We start from the raw sequence: 12,952 nt of genomic DNA on the forward strand, positions 1-12,952 counted from the left end.
CACAAAAAATATCTTTGCGTTACAAGGTAGTGATCTACGACTCTGAATTTGCGAAATAATTAACCTTCGGCCTAGTTTGTGATGAGCTCTGCCATCACCCAGCCAAACCAACTTCAGGGCAAAATCACTGATTGAGTGATGACCGTACCTCTGCTTGAACGCGTACAAAATGATGATTTTAGCTAGTTTATTTTTACATTAATTTATTTTCCATGTATTTATTCTTGAGAATCGTTTATGGCCATAATTATGACATTTATAGATGTAAACTATAGACTGAATTCTCGAATACCCTTTCGAGCTTGGATAGGAAAATTATTCTCTCTATTTCTAGCAGTGATGTAAGGAGTTACTGTGAGACCATAATGGCAGTAGAGGTTATTGGCTTTATTTTTTGTTCTAATGTTTCGTAACTTAAACACCATACTTCCCCTCAAGTTTAGTTTATATATAAATTTAATTTCATTATATTATTCTCAATATTATGTTGCAAAATTATTGCTATTGTAATTACATATTATCGTTATATTCCTGATGATTCTCAAATAATGATTACAATTTTAGTGAAAGGCCAATTTATGAGTAATGACCATCCCTCATTAACAAAAAGGCAAGGAGTTCAATATAATTATGTAAAGTAAATTCATACACCGCAAGTAACGTCAATACTGTACCCCGACCTCCATAAATTCCTCGAGTGAATTGATATTTTCATAAACTTAATGGATTCCTGAGTATAACTGGAAATCACATAATTAAAAAATCCAAGCCGTCCACTCCAGCAGTATATTACATGGATTCCGTGAAAAATTGAATATCTCTATTTCTACTAGGAATGTAGAGGATTTCTTGCTGAGCCCGAGATGCCAGTACTGAATTTAGCTTCGTTTTTTGTTCAAATTTTTCGTCACATAAATACCGTACTTCGTTTCAAAGTACGAAATTTTGAGTTATAAATGAATTACATTAAAATTATCGCGACTGCAGTCTCGTGCATCTTTTTTATTCCAGAGAATTTTTCAAATACCATACTTCACCTTAAGGTACGAAAGTTTGAGTTTGAAATTATTTTAATTAAAAATTACTGTTACTGTAGATTCAAGAGGAAAATACCTCCGAGAAAGGCGAAAATGTTTTAACTAATGCTCAGCCCTCCATAATAGAAACACAAGGAGTTTGATATTAATATGCAACGTATATACATCACCCGCAAGTTACGGCAACACTATACCGCACCCTTCGAAAAGTAAATTTACATTTTAATCAACGCATTGAATTCCTGAGTAGACTCTTCGAACTGGAAGTGATATGTACAAGAAAATAAATCCAAGCCGTCAACTCGGCTGCGTTGTATTGCATGGATTCCGCGGACGTCCGCAATGGCTCCTCGGATCGGCGTCGGCTTGTTCCACTGAAATGGGGACGCCAACCGATCCGTTACGGTCTCCCCTTCGAAATATGGGACAGGGTCGTTCGCTCGCTCGCTCGCGGGGGAAAAACGCAAAGGGGGAACCGGAGGCATGTCGGGGTGTCGGCTCGACTTTATCCTTCCACAGGGTAAATACCTCCAGCGGCGACGGCTTGTCATGCAGTCGGGTCCCGAGCATATCAACTGTCCCGCCCACCACCCAATTGTGCCCGGAAGGTGTCCTGGGTCTAGCCGGGAAAAGAAAACGAGAGAGGACGGAGGGGGGAAAAATCAAAGGGTTTTGCAAACGTGAGCGTTGCAAAATTCTTTCCCCCGGAATCAGTCCCTCCCGGACGGACAGGGATGAGGTTGTTTTATTCATACTGTTTTGCCATACTCATCATCGTCTTCCGTTGCGATATTGCGGAACCGACTCAGGTCAACCGACTTTTGATCCAATGTTATTCCATCCAATCTTTGATGCATCTTCTTGTAGGTAAAATCGGATTATTGCTCGTCCCTTGGTTCGTTTACATACTAGTTGATATTTAATATATATTACAATTGAGGGAGAAAGATTCCCAGGGGTACCAGGGGTAAAAAAAATATAAAGAAAACATTGCAACCAAAAGTTTCAAAATCTTAGAGATGCTCGTAGTTAGGTGAAAGCAGTCCAAAAGGATATAAATGGAGTGGTTGCTCCTGAAATAAGAAAACAAAAATTACCTATATCTCTCTTAATTATAATAATTTAATGGATTGCCTCATCACAGACAATTTTTTAAGCTCTTACAAAAGCCTTAAGCCGGATAATGTATTGACATTTTTATGCCTTACTGTAAGCGACAGTAAATCATGCCTTTTTATTTGAAATCTCATGCATCCCTTACTATTAATAGCACAAGGTCCGTTTTAGTTTACCCGGCGTTGTCAAAGCAGTATGCATCTTTTTAGTAAAGTTTCTGTGCGGCCAGCCTTATTTACAAGGGATGACTAGGTAGGTTGAGAAAACAGGAGTTGTAGTATTTTAATTTTGAACCCCCATACAATATATACCTATGCATGTAGTCTAAGTTGAAAGAGAGTTTTAAATTGATGAAAAGTCGCTCTTTGTGAAAAAATTTAAATATGTACGATATTAGGCTGCTTTCAGTGGGGTATATTTACCATTTAAGTATTAACTGTAGGATTAGCAAATAATGGCCATCCGTTGCCTAGCAGGGTGTACTCTGGAAAGGAAAACTCGAGAGGAAATCAAAGGATTTTTTGAACACGGGCTTTTTGAAATATCTCCCTCGGTATCAGTCCCTCCCGTGAGCGCAGGAATGTGGCTGTTTTATTCATGCCATATCCCTCTTCCCACTTTCGCGTGACATTGCGAAACCGACTTTGAATTCTTGTCAGGATAGCTTACTTTTGATTTAGGTACTCTACATCTACTTTAGGCTGTCTTCATAGATATTTATGGAAGGGAAATTTTGTCTCTTTTTTACGTCACCTTGTCTCTCATTCAAATACCATGATCATCACTCAACAATCCTAAGATTGGTTTGTTGCAGCTCTCCATTCCTCTCTCCTATTCGCTAGCGTTTTCATATCGACGTATTTCTTCTTTTTTACGTCCTTCATAACTTATCCCATATAATTCATTCGGAGCCGTCCTATACCCTTCTTCCCTTCCACCTGTCCTTCTATCATTATTTTCATCTAGCCAACATGTCTCTTAATGTGGCCACCTTAGCTATCCTGTCTTCTACTTAAGATTTATAGAAGATATCTCTCTTCTCAGCGCTTCCTCATGACTAACTCGGTCGATTCATTTTATCTTGAATTTCAAATGTTCATAATTAATATACAGTTGAAAAGCTTAAATTTTGTAAGTAACGGATGCGACACACAAAGAAAACATTGCACAGAGGAGGAGTAATTACCTACAAACAATTACCAAAAATATCTTTTATCGGTTAAGAAAAATTTAAGTGTTGCGGATAGCAAAAAGAAATCAATCAATTCGAGAGACCCGAGAATGCTATTTAAATTTGGATGTAAGAAAACGATGATGGACCTCAATTAAAGGGTGGCGACGAACTTGTAAATACACTGTATCTCACGATAACTTTTTTTTACTTCGAAAATTACAAATACTGAGCTATAATAAAATAAGGGAATGAAATATCCAATAATATTGCTTTTTTATTATTTTTTATTGCCAGTTTCAGTCAAAGCTACCCTAATAAAATGTGAAATAAATTATAATGGTGGATGCATTGAAAAAATGTTTCCATTACTAGCGACCTACCTCCGAGAATTTCAGCTTGCCAGCCAGGGCTACACTTCCCACTTTTGCAAGGATCTCTCGTCCTTTTCCTATCCCTATGATGAGGGCCCTTCGCACGATTCCTTCGTAATTGAATGAGTAACGGGCCCATTTAAATGCATAGACTCCCGGATGGAAATGGAAAAACGTCCCGGAAATTCTATCAGATTTTTTTTCTCGAGAGGGTGTCTCTCGATCGGTTTCCGACACGGAGAGCTGACTCGAGCATCGGCGTGTATGACTCGGGCCGTTGCGCAATGGATTGACCTCATTTGCAAGTTTGGACTATATCTTCAAGGTGGGACTCGAGCGAATCGGAAATTTTTGCCGTCGAGCGTGCTCAACGGTACCTTCTACGGAAACTAATTTTTCGTGCCATTCCGTAGTCTACAAAACGAAGAGAAGGTAGTCGCTGAAAATAATTTTTTCGCCCGATTTTTTTAATTCCAGCTCTATTTGTTAATTCTTGCGAGGGCCTCTAAATAAAGCGCGATTCAATAGGAATACCACGATTTTAAAAATCAAAATATAATAAAAAGTATTTAATCAGAGAAACATTATAGAACTTGTGTTTTACATCATTAAAAATAGTCTTTTTTAAAAAATGTCTTTATCAATCGAAAACAAGTTCGCAAATGCTCAATGTGACTCCTTACGGGCACTTGAGCGATATCAACCCCATGCTCAAAACTCGTTCCACACTCTCAATAGCATATTGGGCGTAACGGTTAGGATGTCTGCTGTTATTTTAGCTAATTCTCTTAAGCGTAGACGATGTTTAGAAATTCGTTCAACAATTTTATTCTTTTTGCATCCATTAATGTACCTATATATTACTATCGATATTATTAGATGCCTTATGTAGGCTTCGGAATAACCTAAAAAAATATTTTGATGAACGCAAGTAGTATTTTTTCGTATAAAATAATAAAAATAACAAACCAATTTTTAGATGATATAATGAAGCTATTACCTACATCTCAGTGTTATTATAGATGTTAATATATTATCACCTTCAATGAATGTTTGATTTTATCGCCCTTTTAAGTTTTCCAACCCGAAAATCGTCACCGAAATCGAGAGCAAAATGTGACACCTATTGTTTTAGAGAATTTAGCAGTTAAAATTCATTTCACATTTATCTTCTTGTTTTGTTAGAGATATATTCTAATTAGGTACTTCTCAAATTTTTATTTGAATTCATTCTTCTCCACGCAATTGCTGGCAAATAATATTTTTTTTAATATTTGTGTTTATTTTTTTTAATAACCGGATCGGATTCCATAACTTTTGAGAGCATGTCAAGCCAATGAAGGTTGTATTTTCATTTAATTTTTAGAACCTTTGCAATTCATTGTCACTGTCTGTGTATGCCCGTGCTACTGATTTTCAAAGAACTGCCACGCACAAATTTCAGAGATACCAAGAAATAAATTACCAGTTCAAATTGTGCAAACATTTATTCCTATTGCAGAAAGGGACTCGATTTTCCTTCACGTTTTCAGTGACGGAAGATAAAAATAACATTTTTTTTCCTTTGAACCTTTCATCGCTATGTATGTCTTTTCCTGGCATACTTTTTTCCACGAGAGCATCTAATCCTACTGGTAGGACTTTAATTTTTCCTCTTGCATCAAATTTTACTCCATCATTCCCTTTGAGAGTTGAGTTGAATTCAGTTTTGCAGAATGCTTGCCAAGGTAGTGATCGCTACAGTTTTCTGTCCTGAACGGTGCATCGGTATAAATTTGTTTTTTGTTCTCTTATAATCCAAATTTTGATTTACTTTCCGTCAATGTTTGTGAGAGTTGGCTCGTCCAAAATAATTAATTCTATCTCGGAATGTAAAAGAAATAATGTAAGGAATATGAATACTATAGATTTTCTACTATACTGATCTTCATCTATATCATCACTGTCAAATTTATTAAATTTAACTGTGAGCGATTCCATTATCTTCCAAATCTGCATCCTCTTTTGTGAAATTAATTATAAATCCAAATCTTCTTCCACTAATACTAGCCTGCATCCAAACCGGTATTCCTCTACCTATCATTAAATATTATTTACCATTCTCTTTGCTTGATTATGCAGTCAAATTTCATGGGGTAATAATTTCTGAATAATTATCATGATTATTATTGTGTTCTTTACCATCATCAATATATATTTTCCCCGCTGTTTTTTCAAGCGGTAAGCTAAATTGACTCATGATCATGAAATTATGTAAACAATGTATAAATATGAACTGTACTTAGCGTGACGTGAAGCATTCTGAGCATAAAAGCAGTCTAATAAAAAAATTTTAATGGGTTCTATGAAAATTGTTATCGGTATTCACGAATTCAATCAACTGTTATGGGATGGGTATGAATGGGATCGGAGGCGATGAGGATGAACAAATTTTGATCCAAGCCCGAGCGCTTCATTAATCCGTGTAAACATTAGTAATTACTGAAAAAGCGGTCATCCGTTCATTCTTTCATCCAAACGACCTTTTGAGATATGGTTTAGAGTTTAAATTAAAATTTAAAACGCTGAATTAATAATGTAAATATTCATCCACCAACATCGTTTGGAGAGTGTCGAAATACCGAAGATCAATATCCTAGTTGGTCTACCTTTTTTTTTTAATTTTGGAGTTTCAATTTTCTCTCTCGTGATATTGGTTGAAAAAATACGGAAAAAAAACAATGAAATAATTTCAATCCGCTGCACCAAACTACCCGTATCCACTCTACGTGCGTTTCTATAATGGCCAGAAAATTCTCGAAACTGTGAATGACTTGTTGACGATTCCTATCGTATATCATCTCATTGGATTCGTTTTTGTGGAACCTTTCGCTCAATTTTTTATCAACTCATTCGCATCTATGCGGTCGATGGAAATGTGAAAATTGAACATAACTTTGTGATGAGGTTGGTTTTTGATTGTGATTTCGTCGCTGACCATGAATCTTGCATGCGCAGTAAAATCCCTGTAATAATAGATAAGTTCTGCCGCAGAGGAAATATCATCGTTATCCATAGATAACCGAAGACCTTACCGTTTTTCAACCGGAGGGACGTGAGGGAAGGGTAATTTTGTATCTCTTTTTACGATGGAATTGAATTAAAATTTGCTGTCTAGGTCAAAGTCCGTAACAATATAAAAATCAAAATAGATGGCGTCATGGTAAATATGTTACTTTCCTCATTGCTTAATATGAAAACATGCCAAAACAATTAAAAGGTAATTTTTAAGGCAGAGAAAGTACTAACTGATACAAGAAAATAGACATATCACCACGTATTATTCCACTTCTCATGAATAAACATGAAATTTGGCAAACAAATCGTTATCCAAATCTTTACTTTTCTAATTTGAAGTCGATCCTAGGTAATATTATGTTAATTTAATTTGAAAGGAACCAGGTATCTAAATTTGAAAAGTCTAGTATTTATAATTTGGAAGTAGAACTAAGTCTCGTGAAAACACGATGCAAATGCTACATGGAATTTTTCTCTCGTCATTGTGTACATGGTATAATGTAAGAAACGACAACTTTTGCAGTAGCTACCTACACTTCCAATAATACTATGATATGAGAGGAAAAATTACATTCCTATACTTTATATCATACCTGTTGTGATTGCTCTTAAAACTCAACATCTGATGATATGGTGTCATGGTTTTCTGTAGCTATCCTATGATAAAAATGTATTATGGGGAAAAAGTACTCAAACAAAATTCTTAAGGCCTCCAGCCCTCATCTGGAAAAATGATTCCTTTTCCAACGGCATATAATTCAGGAACGAGACTATGAAGTTTTAAGTGACTTTTTCCAGCAACCTAGGTTGTTACGAAATATCGTCTGCATTACTGCCTCAAGCTTTATTCGCGCTGATGACCAAATGTTAAAGCATTCCATAAAATTTTAAAATTGGCGATTTATTTAACTCTCGGGTCTCCCTTATCCCCACTATGTGCCTCACATCCCCCAATACGTCGTATTTCTAATATCTCTCACTGATTCCACCTAGTAAATCTAATATTTCCTCAAACTCAACTGTAACCAAATGCCATCAAATGTGCTAATCTACTACCTTTTTCTCTCAGAAGAAAGCTTCCTGTTGTCTTCCGTGGGGTATTTTGAGAGTGAAATCCGTTTGGTGTTGTCGTTTCGTTTGTATAATGAAGTACAAAAAAAGTAATATAAGGAACCAGAGCTACCTCTTTGGAAAAACTTTGTTGACGTTGACTACTTATTTATTTTTTATAATCATTAAAAAATGTAGTAAAACTGTCAGAATCCAATTTTTTGAGTTTTGGGTGAGAATTAGAACCAATTTTTGAACAGAATTAGAACAATGAGGAATTAGAACAATTTTTGTTTTTTTTTAGTGCATAGCAAAGCTATCCTCGGCTTATTCATACTTTGTTACGAAAATATAATTTTCTTTGAAGCTAATGAAGATTAAATTTCTTTTTAGATTAAAATATTACCATTGAAAAAAGCAGTAGAATTGTCAGAATTATATTTTTAGTAGCTCGCGTAAATAAATTACAATAATTTTTGTTTTTTAAATGTATAACAAAGTTATCTTCAGGCTAATTCAATTTTTTTCCAAATAGAGACTTTTCTTTTACGTTAAAAAAGATTTAAATCCTGAGAAAATTACAAAAGCGCTTCTTTCACCATGCAAAAATATTTTAAAACAATATGAATACGTGATTCAGGATCGTTGCTTGCAGAAAAAAATTATAAGAATTGACACTAGAACTAACAAAAAGTTATTTTCAATACAACATCTCACATCACGATTTTGAACTCAATTCTTTCAACATGTTTACGCTGAGAAACATTTCAAGATACAAAGGCACTACCTCTGTCCTAGAGAAGAGGGAGAAATGCATTGCATCAAAAATTTGAGTACGTGATTCAAACTCGCGACTTGCAAACAAAAATTGATGAGAAGCGAGACAGTAAATAAAATATATGAATGGTATGAATAAATGCTTCAAACTCGCACCTAGCAGGTGAATATTGACAAGAATCGACACTTTAAATATCAGCACATTTCAATACGACATCCTAAATCTTACCTGGACTTATATAAATTACAATATTAAGTGTTAAAGGTTTGTTCAAGCTGTTAAGAGATAGCCTTATTCCTTACACAAAACGCAAGAAATACCAAGCAACATAGGTGTGAATTTTGAGAACAGTCTCTAGACGAATGTCTCTAGTGAATGAATTGTGCTTTAGACTTGCGTCTCGCAGGCGCCAATTTACGAGAATAGTGATTAGAAATGAAATAAGTTCTTTTCAGTACGATATCTTAAATTTTGTATTTGAACCTACTTTCATCATTATGAAAAATTGGTTAATTCAAGCTGTTAAGGGGCCACCTCATCCTCTGAAAGAGGTAAAAAATACCTAGTAACAACGGCACCTAAATGTGACAATATATCCACACTTGCGTCTTACAGGCGAAAATTGACGAGAATCGAATCTGTAAACAAAATAAGTTCCTTTCCATACGACATCCTACATCGTATATCCATGATAAAATAAAAACAATGAATGGCATTTTCCATACTTTAATGTATAACTCCTCTTCCAACCATGGTTTCGACACTATATTTAATCTTTAATGTCCTTGAAAATGACAAATAGTATCTAAACCAAGGTTTGAAGTGGATTTATACATTAAAACTTTCAGTGCGGGTTTAAATTTTGAGCTCATGTTCAATGGCGAATCTATTATTTCGCTAATTTCATGTTTATAAGACTAATTAACGTACAATTATGTCAAATTATCATATGCATGCGAGAAAAAATACTTTTATTTCAAAAATATCTTGAATTCTTAAAGAGTGAAAATTACCATTTTTTTGTCCAAATTTTTTCGTTGATATTGATTATACCATTTCTACTACGACAAGCCCAGCACGATTTCATACCTACATCTTGTAATTGCATCGTCTTCAATCGCTACCACTCAACTTCATATTAACTAAATGATTTTATTCAAGATAGCTTTATTCCTTACGTAGAGGCAAAAATACCAAGTAACGCTGGTGTGATTACGTGATTCATATCCGCCTCGTGCAGACGAAAATTGAGGCGGATGAGAAGATAGGCGGAGTGTGTTCCGGAAGGATGAGGAGGAGGGAGGTGATTCAGACGAACGGAAGGAAGTCGACTGACTGGTGTGAAGATGGGGCGATAGGAACTGGCGAATAGGGGAAGTGGCTGGTTAGGAAACCTTCCCATCTCCACCTTCCACGACGCCCGACTTCCATGGTTCCTCCCTAACATACACTATTCACACGTTCCCTTAACATTCCTGACGCCCGTCAATGAAGTAGCAAGCTTAATCGATCGTTATTTTTCATTCGAAATCAAGATAGAAAGTGCATACTCCTATTTCTCTCAAGCAGAGAAATTTCCCTGGTTGTCAACCAAGTGAATGATTCCATCCCCCTTCACCCAATTTTTCAATTAAGCCATTCATCCGTTTGTAAACCCGGAAAATATTTATTCATAATATCCACCGGAAAAAGGTCTAATTATTCATCCTTGCCTACCCTGTTTTCTTTATCAATCTTTACGTATTGCTCATTTAAAACTTAGCAGATCCATCATTTTTGTTCTTTAGGTCATTATTATTATAGAAAATAGGTCTTTATTTGCCTCTATCTCAACTATGACATTTGTACCTCGTAGAAAATACTTTTGTAGGAAAAATGTTTAATACTATTAGAGAATTTAATGCAGTGTAATAAACACTGAAATATAGTTCGTCATACACTAAGCATCGTGATAAAAGTAAAACTTGGGTTCTTATCCATACAATTCTCTTGAGGTGTAATCAAGTACCACCGTAATTGCAGCCAAATCGCTTTAGTTACATGAATCGGGCGACAAGTAGTGGTTTTCTTAAGTTGCTAATATATCCACTTGCTCATGAGTTTAAAGTGTAACGGAAACGAAATTCGTATTTTAACAGTAGCTATCGCCGGAATCAGTGAATCAGCGATTTTCCCCGACAGTGGAATATCGGAGGGGGAGTTATGGACACTCAAAAATTTAATATAAATATCGGTTTCTTTCGCTGAAGATTATAATCACTTTTTCCTGGCCTTACTCAAAGATTGGGAATAAATGCCACCACGGTTACGCATGCAGTGGATATTGGAGATAACCAGGGGCGGATCCAGGATTTCTTTCTGGGAGGGGCACAAGCAAGGCCGTATCCAGGATTTTGTTCAGGGGGGGGCACAAGGATACCTCGTCATACAAAACGAACGAAATGATAATGGGACCGTATTAAAAATCTAGCATATTTTTAAGGGTCTGGGGGGGGCACGTGCCCCCGTGCCCCCCCCCCTGGATCCGCCTATGGAGATAACTATACTCTAGATGTCACTAAATGGGATTTTTTAACGTTTTCGAATACGTCCGAATTGGTACAAATAGTCTTCTTCAGCCTCCTGTGCTGCAGCCATTTTTTTTCAAAACACTATCTTCAGCCTTTCTCTTCAAGTCTTTATAAGAGGTGTATCCCATTTCCATCGTGCTTCCAATGATTACTAGTAAGAAGTTCTCGGTCATCTTTTTTGTCTTTTGCCTAGGATTTTTCCCTTCTGCAGTATCCCGGATGAAGTTGTCGCGACTGAATACATTTCCGATGAGCTTTGCTCTTCTTGCTTCAATGTTTTCCAACTATTTATGCAATGTCAGTGCATGCTCATTATTTTTCGGTCGGGCCGCGTATTTTTAGTAATCCTCCCCCAAAGTCATTTTTCCGAAGTTACAGTTACTAGTGTACTGAATGATCGTAGGCTTGTGTACTAATTGTGTTTACTAATTTTTTCATCGGTCCACCTATTTCTAGTAAACCTCCCCCAAAACCATATTTCTCTAACTTCAATTTTGGCCAAATACCTAAATGTATTTTATCGTGATTTTATCGGTTTACATTGTAATTTTCCTCCACAGATGGAAGGGGGCAACGCGAGAGAGGTGCTAGGGTTGAGGGGAGGGGATTGTGGATTAAGAGGAAACGGGGGTGGGGGAAGAAGAGGGTGCTTAATAGGGAGACAATAGGGAGGAGGTGGGGGTGAGTTGAGAGGTCTTTGATGGCAAGGCAAGGCAAGGTATCTTCACTCTCAGTATCATTCCATTGTTGACTCCGGTCCGGCGTTCACGGATATGTGTTGTGCTTGAGAGAGGGTCTAGTGACAGGCCAGTGCGGCTTCCCTTAACTCTAGACATCCAACGCCTCGCCATTGTGGTCCCGAACAGTTTCCACCCGCTTAAGTTCCTGCGAACGCGTCCCCCAGTTTGACGTCCGACGGATCCGTGGAGTTAGATAAGAAGCCGGAATCGAGACGGTCTGCTGAGCATCGTAAGAGGACGGACAAGTCTTCCCCCATTCTTCCACTCCACTGTACGGGTACGGAAGAGTGATTTTGTGTGTTTTCCTCCTTTATCGTATGAGCATATCAGGATTAAAAAGGTTCCAACACGACTTACCGACTGTAAAAAAATACTTTTTAAGTTATTTTCTGAAAAAGGTTTAACTTGATTGATTAAAAAGTAAACTTTTTGCGTTCCACACAGTATTTGTTCTTAAAAAACTCATCCGGTTTCGATTATTTTAGGTCATTATGAATAGGTGGAGAGTTTTACTTAATTATTTTTAGGAGTTATACTTGCTTATGCAACGTTCATTAACCCAAAGTAAGCGTTCACAGAATGAGGGTAATTCGATGCTTTAATTCTTTAATAATGCTTTTTTAAGCAGTATTAGCCGATTTAAAACCCATTCATTGATTTCAGGATGGTTATTCCGGTTCTTTAGTACCTAAAGGTTAGCTACTGCTAACATAATGGAGCCTTAAGAAGATAATTTAACAGTGGTAGCGAGAGTCGCTCTTTTCTTCATTAACTTAACTCTGCGACCGCTTATAATTTCCAGAATGAACACTCTGTTGCAAAATTCATTTGATCATTAATGCAGCTCAAAAACATGTATAGTGACGCCCCTATATTTTATTTTCATTATGATAATAATTTTCTATTAGCACCGAAATGCTAAGAATACCAAGCTCTCCAATTCCCAAGGTGTTTCCTTTATTAACCTGACGTATTTTTTTCTCGCGAAATGAGTGATCTATAGGTGATAATTGTGGTGATTAACTGGTACTAATTATCCAAAATACATTATTATAACCA

The 12,952-nt window shown here is 36.4% G+C and overlaps 1 protein-coding gene across 1 annotated transcript in view; it reads left to right on the plus strand.

Moving 5' to 3' along the window:
- Nucleotides 1–11,917: 11,917 nt before the first annotated feature.
- Nucleotides 11,918–12,952, plus strand: part of LOC124161366 (uncharacterized PE-PGRS family protein PE_PGRS54-like) — a 116,835-nt gene continuing 115,800 nt past the window's right edge. The window contains exon 1 of the mRNA XM_046537681.1: nt 11,918–12,170. The gene's annotated coding sequence lies outside the window, so the exon portion shown is untranslated. The remainder of the gene's footprint in view (nt 12,171–12,952) is intronic.

The sequence above is a fragment of the Ischnura elegans genome, chromosome 6, assembly GCF_921293095.1.
Source record: "Ischnura elegans chromosome 6, ioIscEleg1.1, whole genome shotgun sequence".
Classification (NCBI taxonomy): Eukaryota; Metazoa; Arthropoda; class Insecta; order Odonata; family Coenagrionidae; genus Ischnura; species Ischnura elegans.